Raw genomic sequence first — 8,618 nt, forward strand, 5'->3', positions numbered from 1 at the left:
GTCCTCAAACGCATGAGTCTCCTGTTTTTCTCTCTCCAGTTCTGGGAGTACAGATGTGAAACTCCAGTCCTTGCCATGTATTTGATTTATTAATTTTTCTCTTGTATTTTACACATAATTCTGGCATTATAATTTACTTCATAAATATATTTTCAGAGTTCTGTAATATGAAGTCCTGGCAGCCTTTGTAATTAATCTTATCACTATTGATTTCTTTATACATACACAAAATTTTCTTTTTCACCATTTGTATAGCAGCAATCGCTGTTGTATTGTTCTATTGGTCTCTACAGAAACATTATGTAGATTAAGGTGGGTATGCCTCCTTCTGGAGAGACCTATGTCTTCATGATGTCAGAAGCCCATCTTGATCGAATTTCAATACTGCTAATTTCTAAATTACACAAACATTTTTATTTCTTGAATAAAAACACATGACACTATTGCTCTACAGCAATGACTTCATGAAAAATCTATTTTTTCCTTTGTCCAGATTTAGGGCTCTCTTTCTATTTCCTGAAGTTGTGGGGAGGATGCTTGCTGGTTTTTGCTAGGTATCCTTTGCTTTGAGATTAAAGGTCCTCTGATCTGTCATAAATTAATGTCCACTAGGATATTCACAGTGTTTATTCTGGGCTTCTCTATGCATCTGAGTCCCTAGTTTATCTAAGAAACTACAACCCAAAAGTCTGAGGTCCTGTTCCCTGTCATCAGTATAAGAGTGGCTTTGGAGATGAGTAACATTGAACACATTTAGCCTCAATTCTCTTTAATCCTTTCATTTTTTCATCTCTTTTCTTCTTTTTTTTATGGCATGTTTTCTAACTAATGTTTCTTTTGTTGTTGTTATTTTTTTGAACATATCCTATCATTTCACAAAAACTGGCAATCTGAGATAGCTCTACTAATGTTTCCACAGTAGTCAATTGATTCGAATGTCTTGGATTTTAACCCAGCTCTGCTATTAGAGCACCTAGTACTTTTCTGTTTGAGAGCAGTAAGGCAATCTTTTTCAGTGATTGTTCATGCTCCATGTAATAGTATTTTTGACTGTTGACCAGCTACACTCACAGACACTGCAGAAACATTTGCTTTTGTATTTGCTGACTGCTTTGCATGGGACCCCTACAGCCCAGCCCAGCTGCTGAGAATTTATAAGCCAGGCGTTTGCAGTGAGAGCTGAAATTCATCAGACAGCAGGGAAAGCAAGATGAAGTCACAGACCCAGGTCCTCATATCCCTTCTGCTTTGGGTGTCTGGTGAGAAACTCAATATGTTATAATCTTTGCAGACTCAATTTTTGTAGATAGGAAAGTTAGAGTATACCTGTCTCAATATATCTTATGGACTAATACTCTGACAATATAATAGTATAAAGATGTTAAATGACAAATTTCAACCGTTCTACAGTCTGTTTGTGCTACATTTATGTTTATTGTCTATTCATAATTGCAGGTGCCTGTGCAGACATTGTGATGACCCAGTCTCCCTCCTCCCTGGCCATGTCAGCAGGAGAGAAAGTCACTATCCGCTGCAGAGTCTTTTACACACTGTAATCAGAGAGAACTTTTTGTCCTGGTACCAGCAGAAACCAGGGCAATCCCCTAAGCTGCTGATCTACCAGGCATCCAATCGATACACTGGGGTCCCTGATCGCTTCACAGGCAGTGGATCTGGGACAGATTTCACTCTCAGCATCAGCGGTGTGCAGGCTGAAGACCTGGCAGTTTACTACTGTCAGCAGCATTATGCCTATCCTCCCACAGTGCTTCAGCCTCCAACACAAACCTCCTTGAGAGTCTCCCCAGCTGCCTGCACCACACACAGCCCTGGCCCTGCACACTTCCCCTTTCTGTGTGATAGCAGGTGTGCCTGAAAAAGTGATGAAAAAGTTCACAGAGCCCTATATTAAATTATGAGTTCAATGATTCTTTCGTCTTTTTTTTAAATTATTGATTACAGTTAATTCACTTCATATTCCAGCTGTAGCCCTCTAACCAATCCCTTCTGAATTCCACCCTCAGTCCTCTTCTTCTTTTTCTATGGGCCTCCCCCAGTCCAATGATAGGGGAGGTCCTTCTCCCCTTTCATCTGACCCTAGTCTATCAGGTCTCATCAGGACTGGCTTCTTTGTCTTCCTCTATGGCCTGGTAAGGCTACTCCTCCCTCTGGTGGAGGTGATCAAAGATCCAGCCCGTAACCTTTAGATGAAAATGCAAAAGAGAACTCAGTATTATCTTTGTGTTCCTTCTCTAACACATAACTACAACTCTGCTGCTTCAATATAACAGATTTTCCATTTTACAGTATAGGAGTTCTGATATCCAACATAGCGATGGTGATAGAAAACTTTATTTCAATTAGGAGGTTCTAGACAAGGGTATGTTCTTGGTTTTTCTAGATTTTATATATCACTTCGCTTCCTTCCTTCCTTTCTTCCTTCTTTACCTCCTTCCTTTCTTCCTTGGTGGTGCCCATATCTGCTTGTTTATTCTTTTTCTTTCCATAAACCCTTTAAATTTTTATTACATTTTAGTTTATTATGCTTGTCTGCTTGCATGTGAGTGTGCATTAGTGTGTCTGCATGTGCATATTTATAGGTGCACATATGACATGGCATACTTGTGGAAGTCAGAGGACAATTTAGACCTGAATCTCTTTCCATTTTGTTTCTGGGGTCAAACTCAGGTTTGACATTAGGCTTGGAAAGTGTCTTTGCTGTATGAATTATCTTGCTGCCCCTTAAAGTCTTTTATGGGTGTTAATTCATTGAACACAATTTCATGAAAGCCATGGGTTTCCAATATAACATGTATTTTGAACATATGCACTAACCTTCATTTTGCTTTCACTTTCCTGGTATTTCTTCTTTCCTGTCAGGAGGCATTCAGGGAAAGGGATTCAGGGGACATCTGGGATTTCTGGAAGCAGCTTAGTTTTTATTTTTCTGCAAGTATTTTATTATTCATTCATTATAATTCATCTTATTATTTTATTTTTCATTGCTGACTAATATTCCATTGTGTAGATGTACAACATTTTCTACATTCATTTGTGAACTGTTGCTCAATGTAAGGACTCAAAATTAGGCTAGGAGACACATATGTAAACTGCATGTCTCCCATGTAAAAAACTTTTAAATGCTGACTAGATAAATGTGCCACACTGCTCTGAAAGCCAGCTTATCCTTTCAAATGTGAGACATTTCCCAGGGGGGAGGGCAAATGTCAGCCATGCCTGATGCAAAAATGACACAGGGCACCTACAGGTGGCAAAGTACAAGCCAGCCTATTAAAGTCCTAAAACTCAAATATTACAATTCCTATGTTTAAAAGGCTGAACCATCCATCCTATATCAAAAAGGGGGCAAGCCAAAAATAGCCACAACCAATGTAAAACTCCAGGTACAAGATGCCTAGGGTATGCTGAGATGATAAAGTAAAGGAGAGCTTACGTAAAGTGTGGCTACAGAGGCATAACTGCACATTCTGTAGAGAATAGGGGATAAGACAGAAATAGTCACAACATATATAAAAACCAATGCCTAAAACTCTAAACAAGTACAAGATGCCTAGGGTATGCTTAAACTCTAAACTAAAAAGGAGTTTATATAAAGTTTACATAAAACATATCTTTTCTATTGCTCAAAGCAACCAGCCAGTCTCTCTAAGGGGAGGCTTTCTCTCGGGAGATAGGTAGCAGCTTGGACAAATACAACAGGCCCCCAAAAGTCTAAAAAAAAGATATTTTGACCGATATAATCTTATTTTGATTTCAACATGATAATGACTGTATGTTCAATAATAACAGTAACTTATATTGCTGATCCCTTTACATGGGAACAACTCTGAAACTGGCTGAGAAATTAAAAATGTCTCTAGCCTGAACTCCAACAACCCATGACCAATAAATCCTTGGCTATAGTATCCTCAAAATTTATTATGCCATTCTTTTAATTGTCATAGATATAGTTGGTTTACAGTTTAGTTTCATCCTGAACATCTCATACATTTATAATTTCAGAACTGTATAATGTCTGTGAGAAGTTGTATGTTTGCAGAACAAAAGGACTGAACACCAGACATGCTGGATCAAAACTGAAAGAAATCCTCCTTCCAGCTGAGACATTGGTATATCTGTTCCAGCATTTTGTATGTTCCAGCATTTTGCTTGTTCCTTCGTCAACTGCTTAAACTTCTGTTTCTTATCAAAGCCTGCTCCCAAGAGACCTTTGAAGAAAGCTACTAATCTCAATTGGTCCAGCATTTTAGACTGTTTCAAACAGGACTTCTATTAAGCCTGAAATTTCTCAATTAGACTGGAATTAACCATTTTTCCCAAATATCTTTGGACATCCTAACAGCAATTCTGCATGTCCAAAATGTCAGCTAGAAGAAATCCATGAGAATGATGTCCAGTTTCCTTAAAGGGGGTTGGGTAGGTTTTTGGTTGTTTTCTGTGGCTATGAATGCTTGTTGTCATTGGGAGATGGTTTTCAATTATTAATGGTCTAATTCAGAGAGAAAACATTATCCTCAGGGATTTCTCTCTTTTAGTTTTTCTTTTTCTTTCTAAAATGGAGAGAAAAGGGGTGAAAAGAAAGAAAAGGGAATACAGGACATATTCTCGGAATAATAAGACAAAAGGTAGATTATTGAATCTACTCATTTTAAGGTTTTATTTGTTATTCTCAAATAAGATTAATTTAACTGTGGAATAGGATTTTGTATATTGATGCCAAAATAAGTCTAATTTTAATACCTTGGTAAATTTTAGAATATTGAAACAAATTAAAAGTTACTTCCAATACTTTCACTGCTATTACCAGCTGCTTAGGGTATTAGGTAATGCAAGTTAATTGCTAGGTACTCAACTCAATAATCATGTAAGTCACTAGTCTTAATTTGTCATAGGAGTACACATCCTAGTTTTAACAGATAGATATGATTTTTGTAGACAGAAAAATTAGGTAAATATAGGTAAGTCTTCAGAAACTTCAGAGACCTAGAGAATATGACATTCAAAAATATCTTTATTATTTTAAAGATTCTTTGACAATGAGAGAGGTCATCTCCTGGCAGCACCCCACCTACCTCAAAGAAGATGATGTGCATCGAAGAACCTCCATGTAGACATGGTTTCAAACGTGGCAAACGAGTCAACAGGACAAAAAGAAAATGCCATTGTTTCCTGACAGACAGAATTCTGCCAAAAAATGAGCAAGCTTAAATGCAGGACAAGTCAGCTGCCAAACTGCCATGACAGGGTAAGCAAGTCCTAAATAGTTCCTGCTTTATATATACAGCTATCCAATATTCTGAGCCAGAAGGTGAAGATGATGTTCCAGTGTTATAGAGAGTTTTGGGTGACTGTTCTGGCTGCAAACTGTCTGTGTCAATTTTTTTTTTGAAAGCTGCTAACATGCACTTCCTATTTATTCTAGTAACTAATTTTATTCCTTCTCAAGTCTCTCTGCTGGGGTTGAAGACCAAATAGTTACAGTTCCACAATTAAGCTTATGTTGCTTAGAATTTAATAAAATGATATTATATAGCTAATACCATTGAGGCTAATAGTTAATTTAGGTATAGAACACTAAATTAGTCAAGATAGGATAGATAATCAAACACTTTCTCATAAGTTGCCAAATGCAAGAGAACTGGACATTGCACATGTAAATTTTACACATTAGTTTTCATAACTTTAATAGTTATTATTGAATTGAAAGGAAAGGAGTGTTTTCTTGGACTTGAAGGGGAAATGTTGGTACAGTGTTCTTTGGGGATGTGTACCATGTACCCTTGCTCATTCAAATGCTGATTTCTCTGCCCCACTATCTGTTTTCAATAAAGACATTGCATCGTGATGTTTATTCTAAGCATCACCTGTCTCAAGGGTGTGTAAACATGCCACCATTTGTGCTCTGTATTTTCAATTAAATGACCAACCAATGTTGTACAATGGAGAGAATCAAGTGGAACAACCTGGTCAAGAAGAGAGGAGAAGGAAAGGAGCGGAAGGAGTGGGAGAGTAGAGATTGGCAGGACAAGACTTGGAACCACCAAAAGAGATGAATCAGACCTAAGGTGTGACTGAAAGTATAATGGGTAAAATCTGAATGGTAGGAAATTACACGGGTTTGCAGGTTTAGTATGGAGTAACTATTCCCCAGCATTGTACTCTAGGTTAATTAAATAAATCCTAGCTTCTTTGTGGTGATTTGGGTATACAGCAGGTTTAGAAATAACTGCTGCTGCTTAACTAAAAGACAAATTAATAATAAATATTAATATTCAACAACATTGAGGTATCCAAGAGGCAGAAAGACACACGTGGTATATACTCACTTATAAGTAGAAATTAGAAATATAAAATACTAAACATACTAAAATCTGAACACCTAAAGAAGCAGAGCAAGAAAGAGTACCCCGGGTAAGATGATAAATTTTCGTGAGGAAAAGCAAAAGGGACAGACATTGGAGAGGGAGAAAACAGGGAACAGGACAGGAGCCTGCCACAGAGGGCCTCTGAAAGACTGCCCAACAAGGTATCAAAGCAGATGCTGAGATGCAGAGCCAAAGAATGAGCAGAGTGTAGGGCATTGTGTGAAAGAAGGGGAAGATAGAAAGATCTGGAGGAGACAGGAGCTCCACAAAGAGAACAACAGAACCCGAATATCTGGGCACAGGGGTCTTTTGTGAGACTGATACTCCAACCAAGGCCCATTCACGGAAACAGCCTAGAACCCCTGCACAGATGTAGCCTTTGGCAGCTCAGTCTCCAAGTGGGACTGTCTCTGACATGAACTCAATGGCTGGCTCTTTCTTTGGTCATCTCCTACCGAGCAGGGAGCAACCATACCAGGCTATAGAGGAAGACAATGCAGCCAGTCCTGATGAAACCTGATAGGGTAGGGTCAGATGGAAGGGGTGGAATAACTCTGCTATCAGTGAGTTTGGGAAGGAGCATGGGAGGAGATTACAGAGGAATGGCAGGTTTGGGAGTGGATGAGGGTGGAATACAAAATGAATAAACTGTAATTAATAAAAAATAAATAAATTAAAAATGAAAAAGAAAAAACATATAGTGAGCTTTTACTGAAAGAAATATATATATATTGGAGTAGAGAGAAAATTTAACACATTGTGTAGTTTCCACTTTTAATAGAGCTGAGTAAATGTCGTTGCATATATGCATCTCCTTTTGCTGTCTATTCATTTGCTGACACACATTTCATTGATAAGGTTTATGCTATTGTAAATAGTGCAGCAGTAAATACGGGCATGGGAATATACACATGTTGTGCTGTTTTTCTTTGTTCAAGAACATGCCTAGGGCAGGGTTAGATGTATTATATAGAAGTCTCAAGTTTAACAATCCTCCACATGATGTCTCCAGGGGCTGTGCTAGTGTGCAGTCCTTTAGAAGCATACACTGCTTGCTTTGTCTTTATAGGTTTACCATTATCTATAGCTGCTTTTATGATTTACTTTTTATTAGTTACTCAAATGAAGTGATTTTTATGTTTTTTTCTTTGGTTTCTATCTCACTGTCAAAAATGAGAAGAATCTTTAGGCCACAAAATGTCATCTAAAAGCACTACCCATCTTCAGAAGAATACATTATGTTGATATCCTGGAACTTTCCTTACCTTTACTCACATCTGTTCATTTAGAAGAGAATGGACAATGTATGTTCTTCTGCTCCATATTGTCAGGCAGAGGATGGTGTAGCTGAAGGCACCATTAAGGCTTTGCCTGGATGAAACTGTGATTCCCAAAGGTTATAGAACTCATCTATAATTATCAATTTTTCTTTCACACAAATCCAGAAAATTTTCAGTGATGTTCAAAAGACAAGTAAAACATGATGGCAGTTAGACCTTCTAAGTATGGAGGTTTTCATTTTAGGTTAAGGCACTCTAAGAGGAGATAATTTTACACCATAATAAATGATGACAACCTCAGCCTCCATTCTGCTGATTATGAGAATGAAATATGCATGTTTCTTGACCCATTGCCACAGAGGCTGTCAAGATCTCTAGGGTCCAGTTTGGAAATGTATGGATCAGTATCTGTGGCCCATGCCTGGTTTGTATGTTGGAAGTGTAACATCCTCTATGAAATGTTCAACACAATGTCAGGCATATAGTTCTATAAACTTGGTGTAGAAGACAAACATTAGTGCATAAATCATAAGAATACTATTTTAAAACATTTTGTATTGTGTAAATTTATAACCTTTATAAAAGAAAATCTGCATGTTAATAACATGGATGTGGCTGCTTATTTTTATAGAAGGATTTCACCATGTCTCATATTTGATTTTGTACTGTGTAGTTCAAATTTAACATATATCAGAGTAGATAGGTAATGTGAATGTAAAGTCAACAATGCTAAGATTGCTGCTTCACCTAAACATACTGAAGAAAATGGCAGAAATATGTTTAGGCGCATTTCAGGACAAATTGGAAATTCTGTTGTTTCTCCATGCATATCTTCCCATATACACATATGCCCACATTAGGAAAGCTGAGAACCACTGTTCTAGGATTTGCTCATATCATCCCACTCTTTCTGTGTGACAATCTTCATCAGAGCACAGGTCCTTCTTGTCAG

At 37.6% G+C, this 8,618-nt stretch overlaps 1 pseudogene; it reads left to right on the plus strand.

The window, feature by feature from the left end:
* The first annotated feature begins 1,210 nt into the window (after window positions 1–1,210).
* LOC132649319 (immunoglobulin kappa variable 4-1-like) lies at window positions 1,211–7,765 on the plus strand (annotated as a pseudogene).
* The last annotated feature ends 853 nt before the right edge of the window (window positions 7,766–8,618 follow it).

Source organism: Meriones unguiculatus, chromosome 19, assembly GCF_030254825.1.
Source record: "Meriones unguiculatus strain TT.TT164.6M chromosome 19, Bangor_MerUng_6.1, whole genome shotgun sequence".
Lineage (NCBI taxonomy): Eukaryota > Metazoa > Chordata > Mammalia > Rodentia > Muridae > Meriones > Meriones unguiculatus.